This window comes from Ptychodera flava, assembly GCF_041260155.1.
Source record: "Ptychodera flava strain L36383 chromosome 23 unlocalized genomic scaffold, AS_Pfla_20210202 Scaffold_24__1_contigs__length_23054250_pilon, whole genome shotgun sequence".
NCBI classification, from domain to species: domain Eukaryota; kingdom Metazoa; phylum Hemichordata; class Enteropneusta; family Ptychoderidae; genus Ptychodera; species Ptychodera flava.
Window position 1 is genome coordinate 2,748,091 of NW_027248278.1, and position 17,921 is coordinate 2,766,011.

Here is a 17,921-nt window from a genome sequence, read left to right on the forward strand (position 1 = left end):
ATAGCAAAATTACCGTAGTTACGTTCCCAAAATGATTATTTACGCCAAAGCTAATTAATTATGAGAGGAACGCCATATTGTATGGCTTTCTGTTTATTGTAATTCGATGTCTCAAGTAATGTTGTGCATGTTACTTTCCTGCGTTTTTCCCGTTGACATAGAGTTTACAATTTATTATCCAGACGGTGAAGTTTTCAAGGTTAATAAAATATTGGAATACTTACCCAGTCTAAGCATGCAAGATTTGTCCTCATTTTATACTCTTCATCTCCAAAAGCGATTCTTTTGTCATGATATTGAAGGGTGCATTTGTTAAAACTCTCTACATAATGGGTGTCTCGACACTGGAAAATAAAAATGTAGCGTAAAAACATTGAGTTAATGTTAGACATGTATCACAAAATAAAGTTCTTTTCCTGCCAATGGAATACCTCAAATTCTTGGCATGGATATTAAAATACACACATTTTGCTAAATATTTCACAATTTTAACGCTTTGAGATAGAATAAAAATGAAATATTCAAAAACTAAATTCAATTACATGAATCATCTGAGTAAATATTTATAATCATTGTTATCAGCACTAAGCCAACTGCCCGACTATTTAATAACAAGCAAATAAGTTGTGCCCCTCAAGTAGACTTACGTGAATATACGATTCCGGGGTTCTATACAACGGCATTTCCCTTACAAATTTGGTGAGAAGTTGTATGGCAACAGGATTATGTAGTTCAATCCATTTGGGAATGTAATTAGGATCTGCTCTACATCTTGATTGTGGATAGCAGATGGTGTGATCATCCTGACAGAGAGGGTAACAAATTTGTGAACGTGTGAAATATCTAATATGAATGCAACAGTGTTCCTGACATACACAAGATACAGAGAGTATTTGCGACCTAGTTGTGTGACAGAATCCTTGAGGGCTGGGAGTTGATAAATACTATTATAAATCAACACTTACCCTGTAATGTTGTACAATATTATCTAAATTTTGACGTAGAATAACACACGCCGCTTCCCGTCGATCTGGTTCCATGACTTCACCTCTCATAGAATCTCTGGCATGTATCATTGCCCAATAACAGTGTGTCCTAATTAGTGAGGCTGTAATGAATTAATGGTATAGCATTGGTAACTGTGCGTTGTTATGTTCTTAATAAAACTACTTTCTGCTAATTTTGTCTAGTATATTGCAGTCATTGAAACGCCTGGTGTGAATGCATGTTACTTCTCAAGCCACAGTTCACTATCTCTTGTATTATTGTTGTAATAATTAATATTATCGTTGTTATACAGTAATTTAATAATCTTATCACCTTTATCACACAGTTCAGGGTGCCAAGTGATTCCACTCATTCTTCTTGTACCAGAACAAATCTTTTTGAGTTTGTTCCCGATTTCCTTTGTTACTGTAAGACAATAATAATAATTGTCACTGATTGTGCTATCATATATAGAATGAGAGAGAGAGAGAGAGAGAGAGAGAGAGAGAGAGAGAGAGATGGGTTGGAGGCGTGTCTGTATCTGTGTGACTGTGTATGACAGGCAAGCTGACTCCCCAGTTGTAGCGTGGTTACAAAACTCAGATGGCTATTTCGAAATGATCATTGAAGGCTGACATACCATGCCATGTATCGTTGCTACTTGTTGTGCCAGGTCTTTCCTCCCGAATAAATTTCATTACCGACGCATTCCTGTCATGCGCGTGAATGTGGATTGGCACACCTATTTCAAGGATGAAAAATGTATATCGTTTACCAAAGGTATGAAATTACCATGACTGGGCAATGCAACTTCCTACTGTATAATATCGCATTAATTTTGATTTTTTATAAATATCCAGTTCGCGTCAACAACATCAATCCTTTACAACCATGTGCACTTCCCGTGGAGTTACTAAATATGATTCATTTATTACGTTCATTCGTTGCTTCACTTTGTATGTTATATTTTACTATAATTCTAGTTTCATTTACCTTCTTCTTCCGTCCATTCATAAAAACGGCGAACACCAAGCATTTCGTGTCTTTGTGTGCACGGATCATCTTGCTTGTTCACCTCCTCAATATGGATTACTTTATGAGTCCTGTGGATATATGATTATATGAAACAGAGATTTTATATATATACATTAATACGAAATGCAGAAAGCGTTATTGGTGGCATGGATGCCTTCACAAAGACAAGGAAAGGGGGACACAAAATAGGATGTCTCACATTAGGTAAACATTTGCCAATAGTGCTTTCCTTGAGGCACGGACGTTTAGTGAGGTAATAAAATCCAAACATCCCATTGGCAGAATTACGTTTTTTGAAAGATGGCATTGAGGGATCTGGAATGAAAACTCTGAAACCAACATCAACAACACATGTAATATAAACTCTACCTACTGATGACCGATGAAGACGACATCCATTTGCCGAGCATTTCTACGTGTGCCGTGTCTTGCGTCTGACATAATATCAATACCAGGGTTATTCTCCCGATCTGTGCTTGCGATTTCCTGAAAATGATATATACATGTTTACTGAACGTTCACGACTTCGATCATAAATTTATCTAATTGACACTTGTATACATAATTTGAATTAAAGAAACACAAGTCATAAAAGAAAAAAAATTATATTGAATACAAAGGAATTTATGCGGAGGACTGATTGATTCAAGGTACCTCAATGAATTGAGACACAGTGGTAAAAACATACCTCATTTAAAGCGTTTGTTTTCTACTCATCTGCCTCTTCCTTTACCGTTTCTCTGTACTGTGAAAAGACTGGAAAACATAAGACGTATAAATGAAAACTCCAAGTTTTTCGAATGAATATTATAGTACACATCAAAGAAGTGACATGATACAGCTGTTATTATGGGAACTTCTGAACATGTAACTTACATCGCTTTTTGTACCGATGATTCATAAATCCGATCATCGCCCCTTCACAAAGCCGTCGGTACTGTGTCTCCCTGATACCAGAACTGGCAAAGCCATTAAGCATCCTAAGATGAAAACAGGTATATTCAGCTATCAAATTAACATTCTTCGTAAAATGAAGACAAACAGGTACACGGAATTACTGAAACTAAAACAAACTTTCAGACACAGTATCCACGTTCATGTCGATCAAAACTAGTTGCTATATAGACGACTGTAACGTATTCCTATTCTGATCAGAAGCTCTGTGAAATTGAATAACATGTATTTGACAAAACGATACATGTAAAATGTAAAACGTGCAAAAGACGATTGTGCAACGTACCTGTGATTGACCAGCAAATTTCCGTTGGGCATATATGGCGAGGAATTCCATCTTAGTCTATGATTATTTTCACAACTAATCAGAAGTCTCCCAGCATGCCTAACATATCGATTCGTCCTGTTTCCAAAACTTGATGACAGAAGGTTTTATGTTCAGCAACTCTTTTCATCAAGTTGTCAACAGACTTTGATGTTGTCAAGAATATCTTCGATGTGCTGTCTTCTCTTTTGGCTGAGATACATGGCACTCCAATCAGTAGCGTGGCTTTTTGACATTTGCATAGAATTACTGTAATCCGGCATTTATAGGGGAAGTTCCTGTTTTAGCACCTGAGTGCTTCATCATGCACTTGGGCTTGCATATGATAGCCCTTGGTCTGTATGTCCGAAATTTAATTGTGTTGTGTTTAACTCAAAACCCAAAGTTTTTTACAAAATTTCGCACTTAGACTGATGTCATTCATGTGAAAATCGTGATAAACTTTTTGGCTCATTAACTCAACAATGATAAAGTGATTAATAGGTTTGTCATCAAAAAAGCACACCAGATTACCCATCTCCATCGGCTGAAACAAGAGCGCCCTCACGGTTCTACTCAAAATGGCAACTCTTTCGGTTACTATAACAGAACAACGGGCTCATAAAAGTGTGTATAGAAAGTGTATCGAGTTCTTTAAGTTGATAGCACAGCATCGAAAGTGTATCCTAGAATATTGGCCACACATAAACAATCCTGTGGATTTATAGATTATGGTGTGTACGAGTGCTGCTCTTTGCACCTGGAAAGAATTGCATGAGTAATGCTGTAATACACCACCATGTGATGGACCATGACGCCACCGAGTACATTCTTTCATAACAAGACTCTCTAAAACCGATGGACTGAGAAAATAGAGTTTATTATGAATTAATACTGCGTGATTAAAAATCTTGAACAATGCCTAAACTCTGCTATCAGTAATCAAAGTTGAAAACTTCAGTGAGAAAAACTGTCACAGTCAAAATAACTGAATCGTATTTCCATGTGCTATTAAACTACTGTTTCAAACTGACATGACTTTGAAAATAGTTTAAAAACTCGTATCAAACCTGCACTAGACTGTGTTACTGTACTTACATTCAGCAAGTCATGTAAGCTGTTTCTTGTCAGGTGAATTTGGGAATATATGCCAAATTTTACAGTTGCCCACACATATTCACAACAATTCATAACAACACAAAAACAAACGACACTTAAAACTCGAAAAATAACCTCTTTCCATAGAATATCTACACTACTATTTGATATGTTCTGAATGAGAAATATAATAAATGACAACTGTAATTCTTCAAATATCACAAAGCATCAAACTTTACATGTAACAATATACATGTACTGTCTTTGAAAAAGGAATTTAGAACACAACAGAAATGAATAGACAAGATTCACTTAAATTAATACTTTTTACTTTTTGTATACAAAGGGAGTAAATATTGTTTCAAATGAAACATAAATATATATTTATATATATATTTTCATTCATTGCATTCTCACCAATGTGCTTCAACAGGCTTCAACGGTGAGCCAGATACTGTGGCTAGTAATTGTGGACTGTCTACATAAAACAAGTATTGCTGAAAAAATGATAGATTTTAGTAAACTAATTGCCCAGTCTAATGTTGTAAGATCACTTCTCATCCTGTACATTCCGTTGCTGAAAACCACCCTCTTGTTCTGGTATAACAAACAGATGTTGTTGTAGGACTCCACGTAGTGAGTATCTTTGCACTGCACAATGAAATAATGAAGAGAAACAATATCAGTGGATTTTTTGGAAGCAATGCACTACAGCTTAGATTATCTATGATTCCACCTCACATTTAATTACAAGAAAATAACACTTCTATGTATCAGCATATTTGAAAAAAAGTGTAATCCAACAATAGAATAACGATATGCTTCATGTCCTTACGTTTTGTTATGCAATACATAAGGGTATTCACAAAATACAGGGATTTATGTCGGAGTACATCGTGCAGCCGAGGTATTGTCCGAGACCCCTAGCGAGACATCGAAGGATATGATGTACAAGGATATAAATCCAGGTATTTCGCAAATAACCTCATTGTACACCTTTTAGCCCAATTTTATAAGGAAAAGTCGAAGTTAAAAGCGTTTTTTGGATGCCAGTCACGCACTGCACTGTCACTGAACGATCGCGAGCAGATTTGGAAGCGGTCAGCACGTCCGCTAAGCCTACAGAATGGAATTTCAACCCGCACAGTGCAGTGCAGTGAACCTAGTACATAAAGTGCACGCGAGGTATACATTGTCGGTCAGCAGCAGATTTTCACTTAAATTCACAGCTTTTGGATTGATCACTATACATTCGTAAAGTACTGAATGTTCAGAACTATATATATTGTTAAAAACTTTAAAAAAAAAATCATATCTCCTTTTCCCCCGCGTTGACGGAAAGGTGTTTTCAGGTCAAAGGTCAACTAGTGTGCAATAACACCTAAAGTTATTGTATTCCGCGTTGTAGTTATTGGACTCGTACTGAATTTCGCCCAACCAAAGCCGTTTCATACATGACAAGCTCTACGAATTCTTATTACCATACCTTTCGTGTTTATCGTCAAAGTGTTAACACGACGGAAGTGGAATATAAGGGTCAACTTGCAAAATTTTTGACCCCGTGTTGAGTGTGTAGTAATCAGACTACTTGGCGAGGTGTCTCTCGAACTCGGCCAAAAATCACATAAAAATGAGCATTTTGTAAGCAGATAAAGTATCAGGTATGAATATTTAGGTGATTTTCGGCCGAGTTCAGAAGACAACTCGCCAAAACATAAGGCGTGAACAACCTTCCAGTCACCTCTCAAGGGTACGCGGCGCTAACGTCAGTAAAGTGGAGGTGCCCAACGTTCACTGTGAGGTGAGCGGAATGTTGCTCACTCTTGTGTTTTAGCGATGTGGCCGTTGAATTTGGCCAAAAATCACACGAAACGAGCGTTTTTGAAGCAAATTAAGAACCAGGTATGAATTTTGAGAATGCTAGGGAACGATTGACGGTTACATGATAGACGAACTTGCTACTTTTCACAGTAAAATCGAACGTCGGAGATGACATGGTGACATAATCCCTATACGAAATAGCCATTTGGTTTCCAGACTTAGGATTTTTCTCGCTTATGTATACTCGTCTATGGGCCAAATAGTCCAAGAGCTGAATAGCTCACGAGTGACTGTGATGTGATTGAATGTCCAAAAACTGAGGTCGTCTGAAAACTGCACACTGAGTGTACTGTACTGCAGCTACAACATGCAATGCATTGAATCGAAACACTCAGGCGCGGGATTGCTCCACTTTTTAGCTACTATAGACTATAGTCTATAGAAGCTATTGGGATGGGTATCCGTCCGGCGTCCGGCTGTATGTATGTATGTATGTATGTATGTATGTATGTATGTCCGTTTGTGAGGCGTCCGTCCACTCAAATATCTTGAGAACCGCAGTACTTACTGATTTGATATTTGTTGTGTAGATGAAAAATATGATTTTGAGAAACTATTTTTTTTTAATTTTTTGATATTGTTGAAAATAGGCAAATTAATGCCAAAAAAGGCGTTTTTGGTAAAAAATCTCTTCTTCATTACCGCTGGTCAGACAGCTTTGTTATTTGGTATACAGGTCCCTAGGGACAACCCAACTTAGATTTGTTCAAATTGTGATGAAATATGCAAATCTGTATTTTTAAGGAATTTTTTTGTCATTTTTGATCAAAATTTGACGTACATTGTATGTAATTCTTGTACTGTATAAACCCTATCAATTCACCCAGAAAAAAATAATTAATATAATTTTAAATAATTGAATTAATTAGGAAATCATCAAAGCCAAAATAATTTTAGTGTAGAATTATCAGAAAGTTCAACTTTTTTTGACAGTTCATAGTGAAATGCTTACCATCTTGGAAGATTAAAACATGTAAAGGCAACTTTCCTGAATCGCATCTTTGACATATTCTGAACCGTCATTTATTGTGCCGTGTATGTTATCTAAAAGAAATTGCTCAAAATAGTTTGTCATGATAGGGTTGTCAAATAGATAGAGATAGACAAAGTTCTAATTTCCATTTATGGTTTGACAAGGATAAAATAAAATTACTTTTTGAGGAAAAAAATAGATTGGTCATTTAAAAGACTGGTCAAAGTGATAGGGTTTTTATGGTAAAGCTTGGCTGTAAGATTCCTCATGTGCTATTTATAGCAATTATGCAATCTGTGTAAACAGTGCAATGAAAGCTTACATGATGCTTTTGATGACCTTGAACTTCTTAAGTTTCAAACATTTGTCTCTTCAGTGTGCTTTCTCTGAGTACGTACAGTCTCAACTTATTCAACAGAACTTACTTACAATGTTAATTTGAAAGTTAAAATGTGCTTGGTTAATAGGATGAAAATACTGATAAATAGATAACCAGCTTAAGATTCTTTATAACCTGACAGATATGCTGTTTTTTTATGACGAAAATCTTGATTTAAGCAAGTCTTGTTTACTTTAATTAGAATGTAATTAACTCTCGTATATTAGCTAGTATAGACTAATATAGTGTATAGAAGCTATTGGGATGGGTATCTGTCCGGCGTGCAATGTATGTATGTATGTATGTATGTATGTATGTATGTATGTATGTATGTATGTAGGTATGTATGTATGTATGTCCGTTTGTGTGGTGTCCGTCCACTCAAATATCTTGAGAACTGCAGTACTTACTGATTTGATATTTGTTGTGTGGATAAAATATTTTGATAGTGTTGAAAATATGCAAATTAGCACCAAAAAAGGCGTTTTTGGTAAAAGATCTTCTTCATAACCACTGGTAAGACAGCTTTGTTATTTGGTATACAGGTCCCTAGGGATAACCCAACTTAGATTTGTTAAAATTGTGATGAAATATGTAAATCTGTATTTTTACGGATTTTTTTTTTCCATTTTTGGTCAGGCCATCCTGAAATGAGCTATCAAAGATATCCACCTTCTTCATCAATACATGTGTCACAAAAGGTTATTCTCTACATAACACAGCAGAGCTCTGTCAACTGTTGAGTCGCTTGTTTTTTCAAAACCGCTGGTCAGACAGCTTTATATTTGGTTTACAAGTCCCTAAGATGACCTTAGTGAGATAATTTCATACAGTCAGGAAATACTTAATTTTTTATCCATGTCTATAGTAGCTTCAGGGACTTTGGCCCTATCTTTATAAAATAATTCAACCATGAAAAGTTCAAACTGAGACTGATACTGTCTTATTTCATACAAAGAAATGAAACGTAGCCTCATCGTACTTTCAAATCTGTCCCGAGCATTCCGTTACTTTCAATGCACTCGCGCTTTGTCCTTCAGAGTCAGAATCTGACTCTGATTTGGAACCACTCGTGCTTGATGCCTGGGGTTGCCTATGTGCCTTCACGCTACTTCCCCTCAAAATCACTTTCTGAATTCTGGTCAACCGTAAGACCCTCAAGGGTCCTCGCTGGAAGCAACTGCAGCTGGACCGCTGGTGTGGCTTCCTTGCCAGTGTTTACTGGGCGTCTGTGAGCACTGTTTATATAGCTGACTTTGTTTGTGGTCTAATTTATGCAAGGACCGCTAAATACACTTTCGTGACAATAGAGTGGAGCAAATAACGTCAATTTTACCTGTTGGTCAATATGCAAATACCTCTGCCTGGCTCGGGTGCGAAGAGGCCCCCTGATAACCAGGCATGAAAAAGGAGTCGAATTTCGCTCTTCGCGCACATCTTTCCAAACGGACACAATATGCAATCCATAGACAGGTCCTCTTGCTGAGTTTTTGGAGGGAAAAAATAAAACCTTTGGAAATCATGTCATAGGCCCTTTAATGCCTCTGTAAGACTCAAATTGGCACCCCCACTCGGTAACATTTTAAACCCTTTTCCTGCCAAGTCCATATTTCACTACCAGGTCAAGATGTATTTTAACATAATACTGTACATTTAAAGGCTGTTGAAAACATAAATACTGTAAACTTGGATTTTTATCACAACTGGAAGTTGTGATATAGGGTTAGTTTCAACCGGTGTCACACGTCATCCATTTTCCGTAAACGACAAAAAGTAAAAAACCGCTGAACAGACTGCATTGATATTTGGTACTGATATTCAAACTGGTTCCAAGGTTCTGATTCCGAAAAATTGAGCCAAACGGAGCAGTGGTTAGATAGTTTTGGGAAATTTCTAACCCCCCCCTTTTAACTAATTGATTTTAGGGGTCTTTCATATATGTAGTTTTGGAATGTACACCAATCCTGCATTGTCGACTATTTAATGAGTTGTGGAACTGAAATGAGGTTTAGACGAATGTTAGAAATATGCAGGATGGCTGATTCAAAGTATCAGAGATTTTCATGCGCTTTTGGTAATAAAATTGATAAAAAACAACATATTTAATGTTTTAGATTTCTCACATTTGTTATGACCCTTAATATTAAAGACTTGATGACATATTACTAGCTGCTGGACCTGTTTACTGGCGCATTGATTAAAGACAAAGATCGTTTTATTTTGTGATAAGGATGTGTGATTTCGTTAAACATAGTCTATTAGCCTGGAAATGTGATTTTTTGCGAATATTGTTTACCCCACTGACAACAGTGTGATTTGAAAATGGCTGGAATTCGCTACTTCGAGACTTGTGTGTGCATTTGGATAAAAAACATGTATGGTGTGATCAATCCGTCCAGTGAGAGAACAAAGGACTCTTACAACAGCACACAAATGAACCGCAGACCAACTTTGATAAGCCCCTATCACTTTCCCTCCAATCTTCCAATATCCCTTGGAAAACTCTGAGGTACTTTGGTCAGAAAACATACACTGTGCCTGCTGTGCTAACCCCCATATTTGTATAGTTTAGGTAATTTTCTCAGTTTGTGACCTTAAATGACCTACACCAACCCAGGATATATTATGAGACAGTTTTGAAGGCTGTGAACATAATTTTGTCATCTTTGGTATCAATTTGTAGGAAATTTGATTGAGAAAACAAAGCTGAAGTAAATTTTTCATTGTGGACCAATTTTTGCAACTTTTCTATGTAAGACATACCGTACAAGAACTTATGAGAAATTTGATCCAGGATAATTCCAGATGTTGTAATCACCGCCCACAGTGGAAGGCATTTCACTATCTGTAACTAACTTAAGTGCTGTTTACATTAGAATGATAACGCTCATCCATTGTAATTAAAAACTCCCCAAGGTTGTAAATATATTTCCTGTCATCTGGCGTTATGTAATACCAAGGGATGGAACATTTGATATTCAGGAGGGGGTAGGGTCTAGAAGATTGATGAGGTAGCATTACATTTTTACCAGATCCCTTTTACATTTTTTTACACCCACCTTTTCTTTTTATTGAGCCTTCTCTGCCTTTACGCTCCCATATATGCATATGTATATATGCAAATGGGAGGTATTATAAGGTGGCAAAATGGGGTCTTTGTGTATGTATGTAAGTATGTATGTATGTCTGTTAGTCCGTCCACATCAAAAACTCCTAAACCGTAGCACCTACTGTCTTGGTATTTGGTGTACAGGTGCACCTAGGGGTGGAGATGTGAATTTGTTCAAATGAACATGTCAGTGCCAAAAATATACAAATGAGGGGGAAAAAAGGAAAAATCTTGCAAATGGCTAAAACTCAGCAAGCATTGGTCAGATTTGGTTGAAACTTGGTATGCGGATTTCTTTAGGTATTCTAAATTATGTGTGCAAAAATTTGGATGAAATTTGCATGTTTGTATTTTTTGGGTATTTTTTCCGTTTTTAGTCAAAAAATCTTGTTCTCTGAAATCGCTCGTCTGATTGCTATGAAACTTAATATTCATGTTCCTCAGAATGACCTCAGTCATGCTTGTACAAATTGTATTGATATTGTCGTTTTGTAATTTGGGGCAATTTTCCCAATTTTTGATAAAAATTTTTTAGTCCAAAAACTGCTGATTTGATAGCTTTGATACATGTATTTGGTACACAGGTATATAAGATTAATCTCAATATAATGTACTGAAGGTATGTTGAAACTGGCAATTTTTTTTATTTTTGGGGCAATTTTTGCCTTTTTTGGTCAAAATATTTTTCTCCAAAAACTTCTGATCTGGTAGGTTTGATATCTAGTGTACAGGTTCCTAGGGTTCATGTTAATTAGATATATTTAAAATTAGGATGAAATCTGCAATTTTGTGTTTTGGGGGTCAATTTTTCTCATTTTTGGTCAAAAAATTTGTTTCTCAAAATTTACCAGTCTGATTGCTTTGATATTTAGTAAACCGGTCCTTAGGGTTTTTGTTAATAAGATATATTGAAATTAAGTTGAAATCCGGAATTTTGAATTTTTGGGGCAACTTTGCGAAACTTTCAGTTTTACTGGGATATCTTTCATTTTGTATTTTTAAGATTTTTTTTTGTAATTTTATACCTACTGGAACTAAGAGTATATAATGTGGTGATTTAGTAAGCATTTGATATGGTAAACTGTATTTGGTGTTGAAATGCGGTAAAAAAATCCTGGCAGATTTTGAAAAATTCCAAACAAATGCCAATAAAAAATTCAGCCAGAGAAGGTTTGACAAAAAGAAAAGGTGGGAGAGTGGGGAAAAAAGAATGTACAATGGATCGGATAAAAAAGATAATGTACCTCATCGATCTTCCAGACACCATCCCTTATCAAATGGTCCACCCCGATGTATTTTGTGCACAATTAACCATGCAGTGTATTTTAGTTTAAGATGTCAAGTTAGGTAAGGATTTGAAAGGAATAGTCAAGTTCACCACAGTTTAACTTTATCTCTTGTGTCATCATCCTTGTGTAATTGGTTAAGTTTGTAAGTTGTTCCAGATGTGGATGTACCAGCTGTTCTGGAAGAAAACAATGTTTACTTTTTCCTGTAGGGTTTCTGAGTTGATGATTGTATGTTGAAATTTCTCCATGTATCTGGTGTATGGGCAAAGTGTAAACATTGGTTGCATGTTATGTATTTCAGTCTATGTCAAATATTGTAAATGAAAAATCAAGAACAGTTCACTGTGTGCTTGTAAAAGATAACATATTTGTCAATACATAAACTGCCTTGCAGATTGATTGTCTTAAATATTATCACAGAAGTAGAAAGGAAAAGAAACTAATTCACTAACTAATTCACTCTCAGTGCCTGTATAGGCCTATACTTAACTATTTTATCATAACATTCAGCTGTTTGTTTTATCTTTATCACTCTCCATGGGCCAAGGCACACTTGGGGTCAATGTCATCACTCCGTGCCAGTCTGTGTATGTCAGTCTGTCTGTATATGTTTGTCCATGTTTCATGCAATTGTTGACTTGTTTTGATAACTATATGGGAGCGAACAGTGATGTTGTCACTATTTTTTGTTGTTGACATTTGCTTATGCGTTTAGGATCTGCTTTTCCCATTGCTATAAAAGTTGATATGCATGTTTCCAAAGATGACCTCCAGTACCTACCTTTCAGACCTTATTTGCTTTTGTCATTCTTGTTTTTCCTGGATTAAATATTTCTCGAATAGACCAATTCAAACTGAATGTGAGCACACTGTCCTTGACGGTATTTTTACAAAATACTACCTGCTTGATTTTTTAATACTGTTCAGTGTTTATATATTGAATAAAATTTGTTTACAGTTAAAATCCATACTTGTCCCATATCACTTTTACCCCAGCAGTCAGCTACAAATACCAGGTGGCTATTCTTTGACATTTGAAGTGCAGGCACAATCAACAACTTCTCCTCTATGTCAGTATGTAGAGCTAGCCCATTCAAACTCCCATATGGCCAAGAGTATATGTGCCAGTGAAAACTCTTCTTATAGGTTTGAGATTGCCTGTCTTTGAGTTTGTCTGTATGTATATGATATGATTGTGTGGGTGTGTGTACTGACAAACTCCAAACCCACAGCACCTACCCATTCAGTATTTCATGTACAGGTGTACCCAGAGATAGAGTAGTTTCACAATGTGCCAGTTGTGATCAAGTGCCATTGGCGCTATTTTTTGGGACTAAAGATGCTGTAAAATACCAAACCAAGTGAGTGAAAATACGTCATGTTTTGGCTCAATACCACTTTTTACTGACTTGGCTGATGGGGAAGTGATACTGTATGGCAGAAAAGGGTTAACACACATTTTTTTAATGCCAGCAGTCGATATTTGACATGGCCACTGCACAAGGATGGTGAGATATCAAAGTTTGAATTCCAGTGGCCCACCTAAATTCAGCTTCCGAACATCGATCATTCGGCACTGGGGCCATTGTCAACTAAGCAAGGGAGTACGAGTCTATGCTGACGCTGCTGTACACCATACCGTAGTACCACTCGCATCGGTGATCAGTCATGCCCTGTGGGAGAAATCCAAGTCTTACTGACTCGGCAAAAAAGGGAAGTTTGCTGATTCCACCAGAATTCGCATAGGTGACTAATAAAGCCGCTGGGAAAACTATTGGGAGCACTTCAGCATTCTTACTTCTTGATAATCGATGCATTTATGGTCTGTGACTCAATTCTTGTTGCACACAGATTAAGGTGGTTGGAAAGGCTAGAGCATCAGTTATAAATTTCAACAAAACTATTAAATATATAAAGTAGTCAACATTCTCTGTGGAATAAAAAAAACTAGACATTTGGGCACAAAGGCATTGCAGAGTTATAGCCTGTTAAAACTTCTGAAAAACTGACCAAATAAGAAGAAGTTGGGGAGTCCTTAGTGTATTAACTATGGTAGAGGCCCCCTAGCTTTTAATAAAATGTTTGAAAGGGAAAGTCATTATTTGCTGTTTTCAGGAAAGTTTGACAAGGCAGTGCTTGCATTCAGAATGCGTGACTGCTATTGAAAATGCATTTTTAGATTTTTTGAGTGTCAAAGAGGTGTCAAAAGTGAGATTAACCAAAAATACTGCTCTACGACTTCAAAAGAGGGGTGCAAATATGGCTTGTTTTCAACATTTTTGACAGAATAACTGTTTTCCTACATAATTGTATACCAATTTAATCCAACTTTGAAATGAGATATGGACATGGAATTTTTACAGCCTATTAACAAGGTTATAGATAACATTTGTACGGCACAATTTTCCTGTATTTGAAGTACTTTTTGAAAAATCACATTTTGAAATTTGAAAGAATTTTTATAATTGTTTGATATATAAACCCATGTAAATTTGGTAATATTAATACTATCCAATTATTATTAAATTCAAATATGTAACAAAAATATGAAAAATTAAATTTTGATATTTACTGGTGTCATATTTCAAAATCATGGCTGCAAATATACAATTTTATATTCTTTGGAGAAAATATTAACTAAGGGAGTTATCCTGAAATTTGAACTAAATATCTTGATTTGAACACTTGAAACTTGACATTAACTCTGAGAAAAGAATTGGTGCAAAAATAGCCTTTCCAACCACCTTACCAGGTATGTAAGGGTCCCAAATTCGACAAAGTGAGCGTCGAACTGAGCGTGGCAAAAGACGAAGTGAGCGTCAAACTGAGCGTGGAAAATGCCAAAGTGAGCGTCGAACTGAGCGTGGCAAAAGACGAAGTGAGCGTCAAACTGAGCGTGTAAAATGCCAAAGTGAGCGTCGAACTGAGCGTTAAAGAAAGAAAAACTGGGCGTTGAACTGAGTACGAGTGCTAAAATGTAGCGAATTTGCGAAATAAAGCTTGCATGGGTGCGTACTGGAGAGTGATGATGAGATTTGTCAGTTAGCGAATAAAAACGTGTTTACAATGACGCGCAATATTGGTGTCATAATTACAGTTTATTCATAGTTACAGTTTACTCTTCGTAGTAAAAAAGAGTAAGTGATAGGACTCAAGGTCCTGTAGTCGACGGACCTTGATATGCTGCAATGTCAATCACTATCTGTAGTGTGCATGTACGTGAGTTAACAAATGGCAGGCAGAGCGAGGTCAAATAGACGTCGTTCTCACCTCTAAATTGCCACAGTGTGATTGTCGCAATATCTCAATAAAATGACATTCGTCACTTCTGATCATGGTAATTCCACCAATAAATGTGTACTGTGGGAGGCCTAGTTCATACATCCATTGCCGGATGCTAACAAGAACACAAGCAGCTATGCGGTCGACCGGCCGTGGCCATACGCACTTTATTGTACGTGACCGCTTTATCATTGCGTGATTACTACTGTATTAAGGACGTTTTCGTTTCATTTCGCAGCATACATGTTTCCTTCTATGAATTAAAGACAAATTAATGTTACGGAGAATGAGATAGCGATGATACTGGCACGTGTACGTATAAGATACGTACAGGTACGTGTGCGTTACGTGAAGCAACATATTTGCATACTTGATGACGCACGAGACAATGCTTGACATTTGCATTCAAAAAGCCAATGAAGTCACCCTTTTAATTTGCATTTGTGCAGACTAATACCCGGGAATAAACCATAAATGTACGTGTTGTAAAGAAAGTTGCAAATCCAAAGTGTAAGTGATGGGGCGAGGAAACGATTGTTAGCAACACCTGAGTATGAGTCACACTCAACATGGCTTTCTCGGAAGGCGGACCCCCTGCGACCAGGCCATACCATTTTCTAACGGGTGGGGCCGAGAACTCTGATAAATGGGATAGTGATAACGCAAACCGGTAATATTAGGACCAAGTGGCGATGCTTATTAAATTCCGAAATAGGTCGACAATTTATCCTAAGACATACGACATGTTTCCATTGTTTGTCTCAGTACCCGTATGCCGCACAGTGCTGTTGCGTACAAATTCTAGGAGTGCAATATAATACCACTTGCTATCTGATGGTCAAAATGGCTCCTAAACATAAAGAAATATCCCAATGGTATCATCATACCTTTTTAATATTTATTGCCGTGGGGTAATTCATCGAAAGAATGCACTTCACACTGTGAAGAACTTGCGTCCGTCCAAGGAACGGCAACAAGCAGTGATCTCCGGCAACTGACAGTCAAGTTCGCAAAATACTGAGAGATTAGAGGTTTCGTGGATTTCAATTGGTAGCAAAGACTCTAGAGAATATTTGGTATTTTTCTTGCAATAGCAGTTTTGAAATTCCCCCTAGAAACTAATGCAGTGGTCGACACTGGGCATCCTGGATGAGGTTGAGTTCACAGGAAGCCATCGAAACTGATAAGCCATCGGGCCTTCGGTCACAGATCACAAATTAGAAGCACGCCTTGAGCTACGCTTCTCGGTTCAATACACATGTATTTTGGTCATTTCCATAAAGGCAAGCTTTGATTTTTGCATTTATTTCGATATTTCTATAAAAAATGACTTATCCTCTATAAATGATGCCCCTTGACGTTACAATTGGCGAACCTTCCAGCGTGGTTTATCATTGAGGTAGCACACCTCCATGGGTTGACCGAGACTGAAAAGTTTTGAGCCAATCATATGCTTACGCTTAAAGCCGAAAGGAATACTGTAACTTTCATTTTTTCTGGTGAATGACGTTCTTCCACATTGCTTTTATTTTGAAACATTTGGCATGATAAGACTGTGTGTGGCAATAGTGATGTCATATGGATAGAAAATCAAGGTTGACAATGTTGACATGCAGCATTTTCTATATATCGGTACCATTTTGTTCTCGATTGACAAGATTGTCGTTTTGTTAATTGTAATTAGCCGACCTCTACTTCAAAGCCCTTGCTTAATATACAGACGGCATAGGACAACACAAAGGCAGCTCTTTACAATGTTTACGATATTAAGGCGCAACCTCTTTCATGTCGGCACTATCATAAACTGTATCTTCAAAATTATGTTTCGGCCTACATTTCGGTAATACATTCCAGATAGATCGAAGGAAGGCATTTATTTCTCCTGCTTATAACTTTCTACGAATACCAACTCTTAACTAAATAGGGCTCCCTGACTATGACGGTCTCGTTACAACGAAATGACATTTGACTGCGCGTTTGTCCAAAGTTATTGTAAAGGTTGTTGGGAGAAGCGATACAACAGCTAGCCCGGTTGATCAGGTGGGTATAAGTAAAGAAAATAATTTGATTGATTGTAAGATGGATGGCACTGAGTCAATAATAAAGTATACTCAACAGCATCATTATGTAAATTCTGATAAAATGTGATTTTCTCCATTTTAACCAAAAAAGATTTCAAATATACGATTTGCTTATCATTAACAGCGGTATACCGTAGAGGCTATACGTCTCGGGCGTAAAGGTGCGGAAGTGTGCTAGCTTTACTGTTTTCCTAAGGCCACGGTCTTTCTTTATGTCCATGGTTAAATCTATTGAGCTATACAGATTTAGACTCGATGGATAATATTTAGCTTTCAGACTTCTCTCCGTTTTTGTTTTATGTTTTTGGATAATGACGTTTTAATGCATACTACGTAACTGAAGGGAAAGCGATGCCATGGTCGCCATACAGAAAACAATGTAATAAAGGGAAAGCGGCTGCACACATCGCCTACACTATTTTTACGTTCTCTGTGTTTGTGTTCGATTTTGTGTGTTTGACTATTGGTGTAGATATAAGCCATGGCGAGACGTAGCCGTAATCTGGCTGTCGAATGACAGGGTGATCCTTTGACGCTACGTTTCGAAAC

General features: G+C 37.0%; 1 protein-coding gene and 1 long non-coding RNA gene across 3 annotated transcripts in view; one reads left to right on the forward strand and one right to left on the reverse strand.

Annotated features, from left to right (window-relative positions):
* Positions 1–17,921, forward strand: part of LOC139124777 (putative hydroxypyruvate isomerase) — a 315,395-nt gene that overhangs the window by 254,714 nt on the left and 42,760 nt on the right. The gene's annotated exons all lie outside the window — the stretch shown is intronic.
* Positions 971–3,356, reverse strand: LOC139124783 (uncharacterized). Its single transcript, XR_011550033.1, has 7 exons — positions 3,263–3,356; positions 2,899–3,002; positions 2,711–2,778; positions 2,396–2,508; positions 1,981–2,090; positions 1,321–1,413; positions 971–1,108 (listed from the first exon to the last, which is right to left on the reverse strand). It is a non-coding gene; the product is annotated as an uncharacterized lncRNA (long non-coding RNA).